This window comes from Haemaphysalis longicornis, unplaced genomic scaffold (assembly GCF_048455015.1).
Source record: "Haemaphysalis longicornis isolate Haplotype H1 unplaced genomic scaffold, Haemaphysalis longicornis Haplotype H1 scaffold_1, whole genome shotgun sequence".
NCBI lineage: Eukaryota > Metazoa > Arthropoda > Arachnida > Ixodida > Ixodidae > Haemaphysalis > Haemaphysalis longicornis.
In genome coordinates this window covers 266,092,651-266,108,388 of record NW_027526203.1, presented here as the reverse complement: position 1 = coordinate 266,108,388, position 15,738 = coordinate 266,092,651, and the positions used below count along the sequence as shown (strand labels likewise).

General features: G+C 46.0%; 1 long non-coding RNA gene across 1 annotated transcript in view; it reads right to left on the bottom strand.

Moving 5' to 3' along the window:
• The window catches only part of LOC144169579 (uncharacterized), a 34,412-nt gene extending 24,721 nt beyond the window's left edge, over positions 1-9,691 (bottom strand). The window contains exon 1 of the long non-coding RNA XR_013322471.1: positions 9,467-9,691. This is a non-coding gene — a long non-coding RNA (uncharacterized LOC144169579). The remainder of the gene's footprint in view (positions 1-9,466) is intronic.
• Between the last annotated feature and the right edge of the window lie 6,047 nt (positions 9,692-15,738).

Here is a 15,738-nt window from a genome sequence, read left to right as displayed (position 1 = left end):
GTACGCGAATGCACTCGACGCGTGGAATCAGGCTGCCCTGTGTATACACTTGAATGTTCGGGACGTCTTTCTTTCTTCTTCCCTGTTTGGGAGGTTGGTAGAAAAGGATATCAGATTTTTGAGGTGAGCAAGCAAGACCTCTCGGGGTGATGTAGGCGTGGACTGCATCGGCAGCTTTCTGCAGCCTTTCCTCCAGGTCCCTATCACTGCCTCCAGTCGCCCAGATTGTAATATCATCTGCGTAGAGGCTATGTTGAATGCCCGGGATAGCCTCTAGGAGGGAGGGCAGCTTGGTCATGGCGACGTTGAAGATGAAGGGCGACAGTACGGATCCCTGTGGTGTGCCCTGACTCCCCATTTGAATGAGCTCCGATTCAAATCCTCTCAGGGTGAGACGTGCCGTGCGATGAGACAGGGAGTCCTTGATGTATGCATAGGCACGTTGCCCGACTCCAAGCTCGGCCTGATTGTATAGAATGGCATCGTGCCTGACGTTGTCAAATGCCTTGGTGAGGTCCAGTCCAAGTATAACTCTAGTGTCAAGGTCCGAACCTTGAGTGTCCAAGATCTGGTGTTTTAGTTGCAGCATAACGTCTTGCGTGGAAAGCTTGGGCCTGAAACCCACCATCGTGTGAGGAAACAAGTGGTTTGTCTCCATGTGCTTGTACAACCTATTCAGCACCACGTGCTCCAGAAGCTTGCCCAGGCAAGACGTAAGAGAAATAGGCCGTAAGTTCTCCAACTTGAGTTCCTTGCCCGGTTTCGGGATCATGGAGATCTTAGCTGTTTTCCAGGCGGGCGGGATTTGCCCTCGTTCCCAGCACTGGTTCATGTACCGTGTGAGGGCGGCTATGGAAGGATCGTCCAAGTTAGTCAGCAGTTTATTCGTGACTCCATCTGGGCCTGGCGCCGATTTGGTCCGGAGGTTCGTTAGTGCAGCTCGAATTTCAGCCTCCGTTAGAGGCCTGTCGAGTTCGGAGTTTTCAGGACCAGTGTATTCTGGCAACGGCTCTGCGTCTCCCTCTTTAATGTAGAGGTCCTTAATAGTTTTCAAAAGTTGCTTCTTATCACCGCCATATGTATGTAGGAGAGCGAGCAGGTTATTTCGCTGTACCGTTTTACCTCCGTTTGGGTCTAGGAGGCTTCTTAACGTATTCCACGTGCTGATTTTCCCCATTTGTCAATCCATGCGGTCGCATACAGTATGCCATTGCTGATTCGTGAGATAGTTAGCGTGTGCTTCAATTTCCCGATTCAGTCTTGCTAATCTTCTGCGAAGGGGGCGATTCAGTTTCTGCTTGTGGAGCCGCGCCTGGATGCTGGCTTTAGCCTCCCACATGTGTAGAAGTCTGGAGTCAGCCTGCCATAAGTCTGCCTCTTCGGGTATAATGTGTGTGGCCAGGTCAACATGGCTTTGTAGCTCCGAAATCCACTCATCCAAGTCTTCGATCGCTGCCCCTTCTGGTTCTACATTTGCTTCTCGTAATTTCCGGAATGTGTCCCACTTGGTAATAAATCAATGGGCAGACGACATATGAAAATATCAGATAAATATTATAAAAATGTACGCTTGCACCCCTGACGCAAAAAACATCTTCTGAAGTACTGGCACAACAGGACAAGCTCTAGGTGTAACTACAGATGAGGTAGCAATGCCGCTCAAATGAATGAAGGCAGACACAGCTGCAGACAAAGCTGTAGCGACTAGCCATCCTTGCATGTCCGTCCTTTGTCTAATTTTTGTTGCGCTTCACGGTCACGTACGTAAGTGGAGTACCGAAGGTTATGTATACCGCGAGAGGCGAACAACTGGTAAGCCATCCCTCTAACGGAATGGCTACCAGAGGGCGGCAAGGGAAACACGGGGAGACAAAAAAATTTGACAGAGCCTTGTAGGACGAAATTTGGGGCACGGAATGTAGTCGGAAAACACACGAAATGAGTGACTGGAAACTTGGGAGAGTCCTTCGTCCTGACGTTGACACAAATTGACTTTTTATGATGATGATCAAAAGCATTATCGAAACGGAGGGGGAGCTGAACGCAGCAGTGCATGAGCAGCGTCCGTGCCTTTAAGAGTACGTTCAGGGAGAAGTTGCCAAACACAGAAGAAGCCAGAAACAAAATTAATATAATCACACATAGGTTCTTGTAAAGCCTGCTCGACTAGTATGTTTTATTTTTGACCATTGCCGTTCATTAACACTTTCAGAAGCATTATCGACTGCGGCTTTACGTTGATGAGCTTTCTTTTTGAGCTGAGCTTCATGTGTACAGACGCAAAATTTGGCAGGAGGAGCTTGAAAGCATCTACAACGGGGCCATTTTGTAGTTGGCAGCGCCATTAATGTTGCGCGAAAACAGAATGTTTTTATAATGAAGAAAGGACTAGATACGCACATTTATTCAGCTAACGGCTGCGGCCTTATCCCAAGAATGGGAACCACGCTCGTAGTAACTCCATCGAAGTGGCTTGCAAGCCCGACAAATAGCGAAGTTCGATATGACAGCCCACCCCAATGAATGCCTGCGATGAGAACCGGAGTTACCTTAGGGTTACCCTTAGAGGGTTAGAGGGTTAGAGTTACTTTTGTAAGCCACTGCTCGCTCATCGAAGCGATGGGGCACTGGTTACATACATAAGAAACTTTATTTCCACCAGTCAAAAGCACAGGATAACCTCCGTGCCCACCCCATCAGTCGGCCGGGATCCCTTGGGACACGGCGGCTTCTAAGGCGAGACCGATGACTTTGCGCTGAGTGCTTGAGGTCCGGCTGAGTAGTGGGACCTCCCAGAATGCAGCATTTCTATGACGTTTGTTGTGAGAGGGACACGTCCACGCCACGTGGACGAGGTCCGTGATGCCGTTACAGTTCTTGCATCTAGTCGTATACTTTGGGGTGCCATTTGCTGTATAATAAAGGGTTTGATAAGACCCCGGTTTGTAATTTCCTCCAGTAGACCTCTTTTTTTCCTGCTAAGCTGTGGATTAGCCGGGGGAGTACGTTACGCGCTAGTCTATAATGTTGGGTAATTTCGTGAAAATTTACAAGTTTGTCTACCCTCGGGGATGGTTGTAGAAACGGGTCTAGGGCATTCTCGGCGATCGTCCGGAAAGTAAGGCCTCGGGCGGCTGCATGCGCCTTTTCGTTCCCGATGAGACCCCGATGAGCTGGAGCCCAAATAAGCGTCACCTGTTCGGCTGTCACTTTTGCATTCGCGAGAAGTTTTCAGGCAGCGTCGGAAATCCTGCCTCGGTCGTAACTTCTAATGGCTGACTTAGAGTAACTAACTATCACCCTCGTTCCTGGCTTAGTCAGCGACAGGGCGATGGCAGCCTCCTCTGCTTCTTGTGTGTCGCTACTAGGTATTGTGCAGCATGAGTGCGGGACGCCGTCTTCCGTAAATGCCACTGCCGTGTAAGCTTTCTCTCGTAGGTGTTCTGCGGCGTCGGTGTATAGAACGTCCGTCCTGACTCCGTATCTGATTTGCAGGGCGATGGCCCTGCTCCTACATCTGCCCTCGTGATATGCCGGATTCATGTTCCTGGGTAGGGGCGATATCGTTAGCTTTTGTCTAACATTCTTAGGAAGGTCCTTCATGTCCTTAGCAATCTCTCTGGATCTGTAGCCCAGTCGCTCTAGTATTCTCCGACCTGTTCTACTGCCTAGCAGCCGTTGTTGCTGCGACGCCTTGGTCGCCTCGATGAGCTCGTCTAGGGTGTTCGAGACGCCTAGGCTGAGTATCTTGGCCGTCGAGGTGCTCGGGGGAAGACCCAATGCACTTTTCATCGCTTTTCTTATGATAATGTCTAACTTGCTTTGTGGCAACTGCGCGTAGAAAAGGACGAGAAAGAGGCAGTTTGGGGCACGCGCAGCGTGTGCACGCTGGAACGAGACGAGGGACTTGCGGCAGTGTGTGCCTGGCCTTCGGGGAAATTGGACGTCTGAAGACGGGCTCGGACCTGACTAAAGGTCTGCTTTTCTGGGACTCGGTGTCTTTCTTGGGGGCCGCGGCCGGGCGCTGGGACCCCGGTACCACAACTATTCTCTTCCTTGGTGAGTTTCAGGAACGGTGCAACAAACAGAATCCGGCTAACCCCAAATGCCTGAAACAGCCTGAGGAGGTTTGCTTCCTTCATCCCACCATGTTTGTTGGATATGCGTTTTAACATTCTACAGATTTGCTCTATACTGTTGTCTAGTTTCCTAATTGTCTCTGTGTTTTTGCCATTGGCCTGGACGTGTAGTCCGAGTACCCTGATGCGTTCTAGCGCGGGTATTGGTCTTCCGCCGGCTCTCAGCATTATGTCATAATCGTTTCGAGATGCCTTCCCAAAATTGTTTGGAACAATGAATAGTGCCTCCAATTTTTCAGCAGAGCATTTTAGTCCTATTGGCTCTAGATATTTTTAGACCTCGCATATGGCGTTTTGGAGGACTTCCTCAATGTGTCCATCGCTGCCACGGTTGATCCATAACGTGGGGTCCTCTGCGTATATGGTGTAACGTAGGTCCACTATCTTATTTAGTCTCTCGGGGAGCCCTATCATGGCGATGTTGAAAAGGGTGGGGGATGAGACCGATCCCTGCGGCGTGCCCCGATTTCTTAGTTGTATGTTTTCGAGGGATGCTCCCCCTAGCTTTATGGTCGCTGTCCGGTTAGAGAGAAAATCCCTCACGTAGTTGTATGTTTTCACACCTACGTTTAGTGAGCTCAGATTGTTCAGGATTGCGGTATGCTTAACATTATCAAAAGCCTTAGCGACGCCTAGGCCAGCGATAACTCTGGTGTCTTGGGTAACTTTCTCTATGATTTCCTCTTTAATCTGGAGCATCACGTCGCAGACGGAAAGTTTGGCACTGAAACCGATCATGGTATCCGGATACAGCTCTTTGTCCTCAAGGTACCTGCTGAGTCTAGTTTGGATGACGTGTTCCATCAGTTTTCCTACACACGACGTGATGGAGATTGGCCTGAGGTTTTCGAGTCCGAGCTTCTTTACTGGTTTTGGAATGATGGCTAAATTAACCTCTTTCGATTGCGGAGGTATCTCTCCTCTATCCCAGCATCTCTGCATATAATTAGTTAAGTTGCAGATGGACTCGTCGTTTAGGTTTCTTAGCACTTTGTTACTGACTCGGTCCGGGCCCGCGGCCGTTTTGGTTCTGAGACGGTTAATTTCGGCTCTAACCTCCGCTACCGTTAGGGGGGCATCCAGGGCCTCATTCGTGGAACCTGTGTAGTCGGGCAGACTTTCGCGAGTGGGTGGACTTAGGTAGCGATTGCGGACCTCATCTAGTAGCTCTTTCGAGGAGCCGTTGAATTTGTAAACGAGTCTCTGAAGTTGCTGTTGCGCTTCTGATCTAGTCTTATCCCGGTCAACCAGGTGCCAGAGTAATTTCCACGTTTTTGCGCTGCTGAGTTCTCTGTTCATTTGGTCGAAACCTACCGAAACCACAGGCGAGATGTTGGTTATTCAGGTACTTTGTAGGGAAGTAGGTTTACGGAAGTTTTCAGAGTGTATGAACACGACTGTAAGGCAGTCCCTCTTCCGAAATGGTAGATTTTAAATGCCCACGGTTCACCTCTGCAAGGACTATAGGGAACTGGCGATAAGAGGATGCATAACTTTGTGGCCGGAGAGCAGGCATCCCGTTGGGTCGAGAAAACGGGACTCCTCTATCGCAACGTCTCATACCAATTGTTGCGACGTCGACTGTACACATAAAAAAATTCAGTGCCCTTCCGCTCTGTGAACAAGGATTACCAGCGGAACTGTGGTGCTGTATGGTAGGGTCGTCTGAGCGGTTAATTGTCACATAATTTGTTTCCGGATATTTCCGGTAAAACAACAGCTACAGCCGTTTGCTTTAATCATACCCCCTCCATAGATGGCGATGCTTCACTGTGCAACACACAATCTGGAAAAGCCAGCTTACAAAGACCAAGCTTACACCAATCTCCATAAAAGCGGCCTCACCTCTAAAGACAAATGAATTGCTGGGAAGGCGTTTATTTGGGGGCAATATAAGTAATCTTATATTAAAATAGGGAGGCCGTAGGACCTATTTTTTATTTCTTAACGATATTCTTTCTTTGCTGGAAACCGGTTTTTGGGGTGGAGAAACCTGCTTCGGAGGAAGCGTGACACGATACCAGGAGAGACTGATGTCAAGCCCAGCCCTGGAACAGCTCCGCTGTGAAAAAAAAAAAAAAACATCAATTATTCACAAGGAACGCAGTCCTGATTTCCCATTGCAGTCAAGCCTTCAAAATAAGCTAGAACACTGAATTATCGCGTGTACAACGTGAAGTTATTTGCGTTCTGTCACAGGTCCGCTTGTGTGCGTAACACAAGCAAAAAAAAGTAAAGCAGTTCCACTCAACGTGAAAGCAGTGGAAAGTGCAGAGCAATGATTAATCCTCTGGAGGGGCTGTGGTGCCGTTACCCGCTCATTGCTACCGCCCCTCACATTGTTCCCCTCCCCGCCTCACCCGTGTCTTGATAAATTGAACAGCGATTTTGTCCAATGCAATTCAAATTTCCCGCCTCCGCAGTACTACCGCGGCCTCAGCCTGGAGCAGCACGAGCGGGAGTTGTGTTCTTTTTGTGTTTGGTTACATCTCTCACGTGCCGGAGCCTTACTGCGCAGTTTCGAACGCGCCATTTTTTTTCTTGCGCGGCCAGTGTTTCCCCTTACTATCGTAAAAACCAACCCAACGAGCATTCCTAATTAAATGAACGCAGGGATTGCAGGTAAAGTTGATATATTTTGACTCAAACGTACCTGCAGTTTTCTTTGCGCTAAATAATGGAGACATGTATGACCAGTGCCAGGGGTTCCGGAGTTTCGAACGGTCATGAATATATAAACCGCTCGTTCAAGTATCAATTAACTGTTGGCCGGACGGCTGAACCGAGAGACAAGCGGGTATCTTTTCTAAGTATCTGTTTGAATGCATGACGCCGTGTGACCCTGTTTGGGTTCGTGACGCCCCATGATTGCGGTGGCTAGATACCGTGACAGCGAACGAGCTAAGACAAAAAGCCCGGCTTTTAGAGCGCTCTGCCCTTAAAACAACTGTTTCCTTAGTGCGTGAGCATCACTCGCGCGTTAGTTGGCCCATTCGGCAAAAATCGCTGCCTCCCCACATTGGCGTAACCAAACCACGGGACCGGAAGATGCGGGCCAAAATCGTAGCCGTAACATGATTGCAAAAATTTTCCTAAGCTTGCAAAGGTCCTATGGCATTCATACTTTGATATGGCTGTTTATAACACCCGTGAAAAAATGTTCTCCCAGCAATGCGGTTGGGTATAGCAGTGAAGCAGACTTAAAAGTAAACGCGTAAAGCTTGGTCTTTGTAAAGCTGGCTTTCCCACATTGTTGGTTCAAGCGACATTTACTCATAAAGGAAATGTGAGTGCTTGTGTGTTTCACCACATCATACACTCAGCAACACTAAATAAGCCGCACAAAACTCAGCTTTACTAAACTCAGCGACATAGGCACGGCGACATAACTAAACCAGAAGTGATGCTCGAGCACTCCAACATCATAAAATAAAACTTACGGCGAAAGGAGCTGAATGCCAGCCGTCGATATGGTCAAGGACCTGCAGCGCGCAGTTTGGCGGCAACAAATAATCAACGTACCCTGCAGATGAGCCACATCCTGGAACTATTTTTCTCAGTGCCTTAATCAAGACAGCTAAGCATGAGGCCTCGTGCTGTCACATGCAAGTGAATATTATTGTATTAGCTGTTGAATGACCACTCTGTTTCGCCGTTATTACAAATTTTAGGTGCGGAGCACCTTAGGACCGCAAAATGTCCTTCCGCGTCCGTACGCTTGCATTTACAATCGCAAAAAATCACACAGGCACCGGCAGGATTCGAGCCTGTGTCTGGTAGACCAGACTGAGTTAGTGTTAGTCGTCTTACCCATTGGGCTACGACCGTGAGTTAGTACACGAGAGTCAAACGGCTTACTCCCTCGCCTGTAACGGGGCGGAGTACCTCCCAATGTCCGTCCGCGTCCATCCGTGCGCACACTACCATCAAGAGAAAACCAAGCGAAATTCGATTTGAGCCGTGAGTTGCAGTTTCATTTAGGGAATAATCAACGTGCAACTCACGGCTCAAATCAAATGACAGTACGGGTGCAAATTGGATGTCACTCGGGGCGCAACTTGGATGTCGTTTCGAGTCCCCGTACTCCGCACCCTCACCATCATCCACGGAGTGGAGATGCTGCCATTTTTTTGCAGCATACGAAGCAGAAGTTAGCCCCCTGCATTTTGACGGCAACGCTGGTTTTCAATATTACCCCATTTTTAATCCTTTACCACTCCTTGTCCAGCCCCGCAAACTCTTAATGCAAATGCATTCCTAGACTGGTTCTCCACAAAGTCTGCCCGTCAGACACGATGCGCTTCATAGGATACATGCGGTTGTATGGAGCCTTTGGTTAAAAGGCCCCAAGTACTTGATATGAATGTAAAATTTCTCATATCGTCACCGAAAAAAATGTCTTCACACCAATGCATTTGTGCAGTTGCAGAGCTAATTTTAAAGGAACTCGGTGTACGGAGTTCAGTAGGGATACATGGAGTATCATGGAAGTATTTAATAAAAGGTGCAATAAAAGGCATTATGGCATTTATATTTTCGTGACTGTTTATATTACCCTTCGAAAAATGTCTCCCCAGGAATCTATTTGTGTAAAGTAGTGTAGCTGACATAGAAGAAACAGCAGTCAAGCCCACTATGCATTGATTTGGTCTTTGTAATCGTGGCATTCCCGAATTTGTGTATTTCCATGTAGTCTCACGGCAGTAAATTATCTATGTAAAAAAAGCCTAGGGGTACCTGCACAAGTGCAACGGATGCGGACAGAATGCCCATGCACCATGAGAGAATGCTCAAAGGAGCTACCTTAATGTTTTTAATAAATCTACGTTCTCTACCATTCCCTGCCGTTACTAGTTATGTTATCTGGTGATGCCGGTGATATCAACAGCGGCCTGAGAGCAGGGTACCTCTGCCATTACACTCTATCTTCGCACACGTTCGGCTCCGGGTTTAGCGATTACAGTTTGTGTCGCTGATTACCAGAACATTAGCCAGAATACGCGATAAAATTAGCGGGTAGTGTTGCACGTAGACAATACCTTCCCCGTGGAACATCGCCTTCAACTGACTTCTCAGTTCGCAAGGTTCCCATTCATAGAACAAGTACACGCTGTTTCGTTAACAAGTTGTCAAAGTTTAAAGAGGCCCCTTGCGTTCATAGAGGCCCCAATCTTTGGTAGTTTACAAACGGGTAATCGATACCAGTATCAGACATGGTTGCAGATATGAGCTGTAACGGTGGTCAAGTACAGCTTGCCATTTGCTTAGCGGATGAAGAGTTGTACGATGCGCTTCCGCACTCACTCCAGACGCAAGAAATGCCTTACCTAGTCCTATTTCTGCCCATTGCTCAAGACGCACCACACAACGAAGAGGATTCCCCGAGCCCCAGGGAAATGGACGTTGCTGACCCTCGTTCCAGGTCCAAGCAGGTAGGTCCTCTTTGCGGTACTTGAATAAACCTGAGGAATTCACCGAATCCGGCCTCGTAGCTTCTCCTGCACTGGAACAAGTAGTCGTATGCCATGCCCAGCCAGTCGTACTGAAGACTACGTTCCTGCAAGAAAATAACACTGCAACGATTTCAATCAAGGAAGCTGCGTCAAATGCGGTACATCATCGTCAGCTGAAAAATCATTTAGGTGTGCCCGTTTGGCAGAAATCTATACGTTCAAGAGTGTCTGGGGTGAATCAACACGCAGTCGCGTAGTCGGGTGAGAAGTGGGGTATCAAAGCGAGGGCACACACACAGTACATATTTTAGGTCCTCCCAAACCCAACAAGCGGGACAGACAGGGGAGATAACGTCCTGTGCAGGTAGTCGTTGCTGAAAGGGATGTTGAGGCTCATGCACTAAACAATGATTTTGTCACGCTTGCCCAGGCCATACGGCATTTGCAAAGCGCAGGCGAGCTCAAACTGTTGGAGGCTGACGCTTGAAGCAAGAGAAGGCCTTTTGGAGGCCCTCTTGCTTTCAAGACCCGTCTTCCTCCCGGCACTACCCGGCCCCCAAGCCCGTTCTCCATGGAATAGGGAGTGGCTATTATTTGGATGATGTAAGCGTTTGTAGAAATTTTGCCAGCTGACTTGGCGCATTTCACAATCAGTCTGCACATGGTGTATGTACAATAATATTGCGTTTTCTTCTCACAGCAAAGGCCGCAGAAGCCAAAACGGCAAAAACAACAACAACAACAACGCAATAATCAATCAATCAATCAATCAATCAATCAATCAATCAATCAATCAATCAATCAATCAATCAATCAATCAATCAATCAATCAATCAATCAATCAACCAATCAATCAATCAATCAATCAATCAATCAATCAATCGTTTATTAACGTGCCCAGGAACAGCAGGAGGGCCTTTGTGCTGGCGCACGAAGAAAAAAGAAAGAAAAAAGCAGGCAATGTAAGATACCCACACCTCACAGGTAATGCAATTAAAGGACAGCGATACTGACACACGCACACAAAAATTACACACTGTCGTACACCAGAATATACATGCACCCGCAGAAAACAAAAGCACACACATACACACAAAAACAAGTACAGTGCCTTGCAGTAAGGCATGTGACATCACGCCAGGGGTCTTCATACACAGATAATTTCAAAAATATACATAAATGTTAAAGTTTAGTTTCACGGAAACGGAGTGAATCAAGATAGCTTATATGTAAGAAAAGGAGCATGGAAGGAATGTACATGTAAAGAAAACCAATAATAATAATAATAATAATAATAATAATAATAATAATAATAATAATAATAATAATAATAATAATAATAATCAATTAATCAATCAATCAATCAATGTTTATTATAGTGCCCAGGAACAGCGGAGGCCTTCGTGCTGGAGCACTCAGAGGGGAAAATGCAGCACTGTAGTACATCAACAATTGGCTAATAAACACTCAGTGAGCAAAAAAAAAAAAAGAAAAAGAAAGAAAGACCTACAAAAACGGCAAAGAAGATTAGAAATAAAATAGTGCAATCCAACCGACTTTACGCAATCAAGTCGTGTTGGCGCACAGACAAGGTATAAGACAGCAATGAAATGCATCAACAGCTGGCAAAAGAACAGTGAGTGAGCAAAAAATAAGAAGAAACTACAACTTCAAAGAAGAATAAAAATACCATAGTGTAATTTTAGGCAACATTACACAATCAATAGAAACTGTAATAATAATAATAATAATAATAATAATAATAATCAATCAGTCAATCAACCTTTATTTTCGGTGCCCAGGAACAACCCTAGGGTCTTGGTTCTGGTACACCACACAAAACAAAAAAAAAACACACTAAAATTAAGACGAGACAACACACAAAAACAATATGTATGACATAAACAATAAAGTAAAAACAGTTACAGAAATCTTAGAAAGCAAACAAAAGGGGGAAAAAAGAGAAAAAAAGAACAGAAAGTCAAAAAAGCAAAGACAGGCTTGGCGTTGCAGCCATGACACTCGGCCAGCGAAACGTTCAATAGACGTGAAAGATAGGAACTATACAAGAAAAATATTGAATGAACATGACATAGAGTATACGTATAAAACCAAGGTTTTCTAACAACATGTTAGGAAGTTAAAAAAAAATAGAAAAAGCTTCAGCGTAACCAACACTGACACTAAAACGTACAGACATTCAAGCAACACAAAACAAGGAAAAGTGAAAAACAAGCAAGAATACAGTTTGCATATAACAAATACGGCACATAAATTTGGAATGACATAAAGGACTTAAGCTTCAACAGTTTTCAACTCATTAGAGAACAAAGTAGAAGAGCTCTGGAATATATCAAGACGAACGGAATATTCACTATATGAACATTGTATTCGGCAGATGGACTAGTGTCGGCTATTTAAAGCAACTGGTCTGAAAGCTGGAAATTTCCTGAAAAGTTTATTTGGTAAATTGACATTGATAAGTCTAACCAAGTCGTCACACAAAATATTACCATGAAGAAGTTTATAGAGAAATATAATATCGGCTCGCATTCGTCGACACCAAATGGAAGGAATGCTTTTCAGAAAAGACATGATGCCGTTTGCGTCTTCTTGCACATGACGGAAGCGGTGGTTAAAGATAGAAAGGAACTTATTTTGAACCCTTTCGATACGGTCACTATTGGACTTGCAAGTTCCATTCCAAACAACAGACCCGTATTCGAGAAGAGGTAAGCAGAGAGCCGAATACAACTTTAAGAAAGGAAGCGGACCTTTAAACTCTCTAGAATACCTGAAAACAGCACCCAGACATCGAAGAGAGCGTCGGGTAATTTCTGTAATGTGGGAAGAGAAAGTCAGAGAAGAATCAAGCAGTACTCCCAAGTCCCGAATTTCGGTCACCCTCGGCAGTGTAGTGCTTGCAATTCTATAAGAGTATTGCAGCTGTTGAGTTTTTCTACTATAGGAGACAACTTTAGTTTTTGAAGGGTTCAAAATAAGGTCGTTGTTGGTGCACCAACGATGGAATGTCACAATATCAGCCTGAAGAGAATTACAGTCCTGAACACTACGCACTTCTCTAAAGATTTTTATATCATCAGCATACAACAAAAAAGAAGAATTTTGAATGGCAGGAGTAACATCGTTAACGAAAATGGAAAAAAGAAGGCGGCCCAGAACGGAGCCTTGGAGTACACCACTGGTTGCTTTGTACCTAAATGATGTTTGACTGTTAACACTTACATAGCAATATCACTCGTTGAGATAGCAACGTATAAGACCCACCAAAGAAGCGTGTGCATCTAAGAGAGTGAGCTTGGCAAGCAATAACGAGTGGTTGACAACATCAAAGGCTTTGCTCATGTCACAGTAAACCACATCCATCCAGCTGGCTTCTACCAACGATTGCTGGGACAGCCTGCTCCATGAAGCATACAAGGTTCGTGGAAGTTGAACGGCCACGCATAAATCCATGTTGATTAGGAATGAGGACGTGTTTAAATGAGAAAGACAAGACAGTATGAAGAGATAGCTCGAAAATTTTAGAGGCAGAACAAAGCAGCGAGACCGGCCTATAGTTTATGGCATCAGTTTTTAGGCCTGACTTGAAAACAGGGAATACACGAGAGATTTTCCATGAGCGACGGAACGTGCCAGTCCGGAGACAGTTATTAAATATTGAAGGGAACACAGGAACGAATATATTTGCTTATGTTTTTAGAATTGCAGCAGGAATACCATCAGGCCCACAAGAAAGCGAAGGCTTGAGCCGCTTGATGCTGGTCCGAATGATGTTCTAGTCCAGTTGCAAACAACCGGAGTTCCCGCCCTGGTGACAAGGGACGCTGCTGTTATCACTATACTCGGTTACAACTCAAGAACAGCACCACCTCATGTAGTGTATCACTCCGCCAAAGCACCGGACCCGTGACGTCAGTGCGCGCGTGTTTTGAAAGGGGTTTGCTATGAATGCGTGATATCGTCTGCCTTGTCTCACGCAGTTTGTTTATCGTCACTGGAGTCGTTTATAAGCATATTAAGTCCAAAAAATCACGGGAACGGCTCACGCCATGTTCAAAATATTCCCAGTAACGCCCTACTTGCGCCGCGCGGAGAAACTTCCGGCTACGGTGATAAGGCACAGCGGCAACTTCCGGTGCCGTTCTTAAGTTGTTACCGAGTATACCACCGTTAATCCCCCCCCCCCCCAAAAAAAATAATAATAATCAACCTTTATAAAGTGCCTAGGAACAGCCGAAGCCTTCGTGCTGGCGCACTGAGAGGGAACAAAAAAGGCAGCACTGAAATGCATCCGCAGCTGACACATAAACAGCCAGTAAAAAAGGTGGGTGAGTGAAAAACACTAAAAACTAGAAATACAACAAAGAATAAAAATAAAAAAGCATCCAATCTACATTACACGATTAAGAGACGTTAAATTCTGGTACATTGCACAACGGCACCGTACAATAAGCATAGCAATAGGAAAAGGTAAGTGGAAGAGGAATGACAACAAGGACGGGGTGACATGAAGCATCAATGACACATGAATGTATGAAACAAAATACAGGACATATTTGTAACTATTGACAGAAAATTATAGATAATGAAAACATATGTTACTGCAGTGGCCTTCCAGGGCCTTTTAAAAATGCAGGATGGAAGACGAGTTGTCTAGAAAAGTGTGTCATAGTACATACAACAACAACGCCCGAATAGGGCTGGGTGTCGATCAAAAATTTTAACCCGATTAATCGGCTGCCTTTAATCCGTTAATAATTCGATTAATCGGATGGGTTAATTTAGATGAATAAAGCTTAAAAGACAAAGAATATTCAGTTTTATTTATGGTTTTTTTATTTTCACATTGTCGATGCTAGTTTGTACAAATCGTTTTAGAATATCAACGACAATTCATCCAGTTGCGGAGACATAGAAGCTTATTAACATTTTCAGGCAGCTGAGAATTTCTGTGCATGTTGACAGTCATCCCGGCTATGCTGAACAGCCGATCGCATGACTTTGAGGTTACCGGAACACACAGCAGCATTTTTACAACTGGTGCTAGTTCCGGAAGGAGGGAGCTCTGCACCCTCCACCACTCCAAAGGATCCAGATCGTCGTCGGCTACTTCTGCCATAGAGAGGTATAACGACACCTGGCAAGGTGTGCATTGCTCTTCACTTTCGGCCACAAAATGGTACTTTCGCTTTCTGCTAGGGGTATTTCAGTGGGCGTGGCGGATAGCTTAGTGGCTAGCTGAGAAAGCCTTTCCCACATATGTCCGCGGCGATCTCTGCCTATGCAAGCGAGGCTCTTGAATCGCGAATCAAGAGATGTGGCCACCTCGTAATCACTGTAATGCGGCCACGCAAGGAGCCTTTCTTCGGCGGAATCCACCAGTATGGCCTTGAAGCGGCAGATAAAAGCGGGGTCACAGCCGCTCGTCTTTATGGCATTCTTGAGTAGCTTCAAGGGAGGGATCAGCACGGACCACGTTACATACTTGTCCCCTCCTAAGAGTTCGGTCACATCAAGCAGTGGTTTGAGCGTATCCCTAAGCTGCTCCAACATGTCCCATTCGACATCTGTGATGTGCGGAGTGAGTGTCTTGCTAAACGTTCTTTGAGCTCAATCACACTGTTTACCATCACGTATATGCTGTTACAGCGTGTAGCGATGTCTTGCTGAAGCTTCTTTCTGGGCATACCAAGGTCACTTGCATGCTTTGAAAGAACTGCCTGGTGACTTGAGTTGTACTTAAAATGACACACAACGCGTCGACAACTTGCAAGAAGCCGTTTCACGCAAGTTACGCCGATCACCTTCGGTACACTGAGCTGCAGAGTATGAGCTGCGCACTTCAAGTTCTGAAAGTTCGCTATCTCCACCCCAAGAGAGATGTTCCGGGTATTATCCGGGCACACAGCTACCACTTTATCATCTATTGCCCACTCTAAGGCAGCCTCCAATATTTCACTGGCACATCGATCAGCCGTGTGCCGCTTTGGAAAGTGCCTCACCTGGAGGGTTGCCGATCAAAGCGCCCAGTCATCGTCTATCCAATGAGCCGTCACACAGAAATAGGCATTGTTGGCCGCAGAAGTCCAGAAGGTAGCCGTTAAGCTGATGAAACTAGCAGT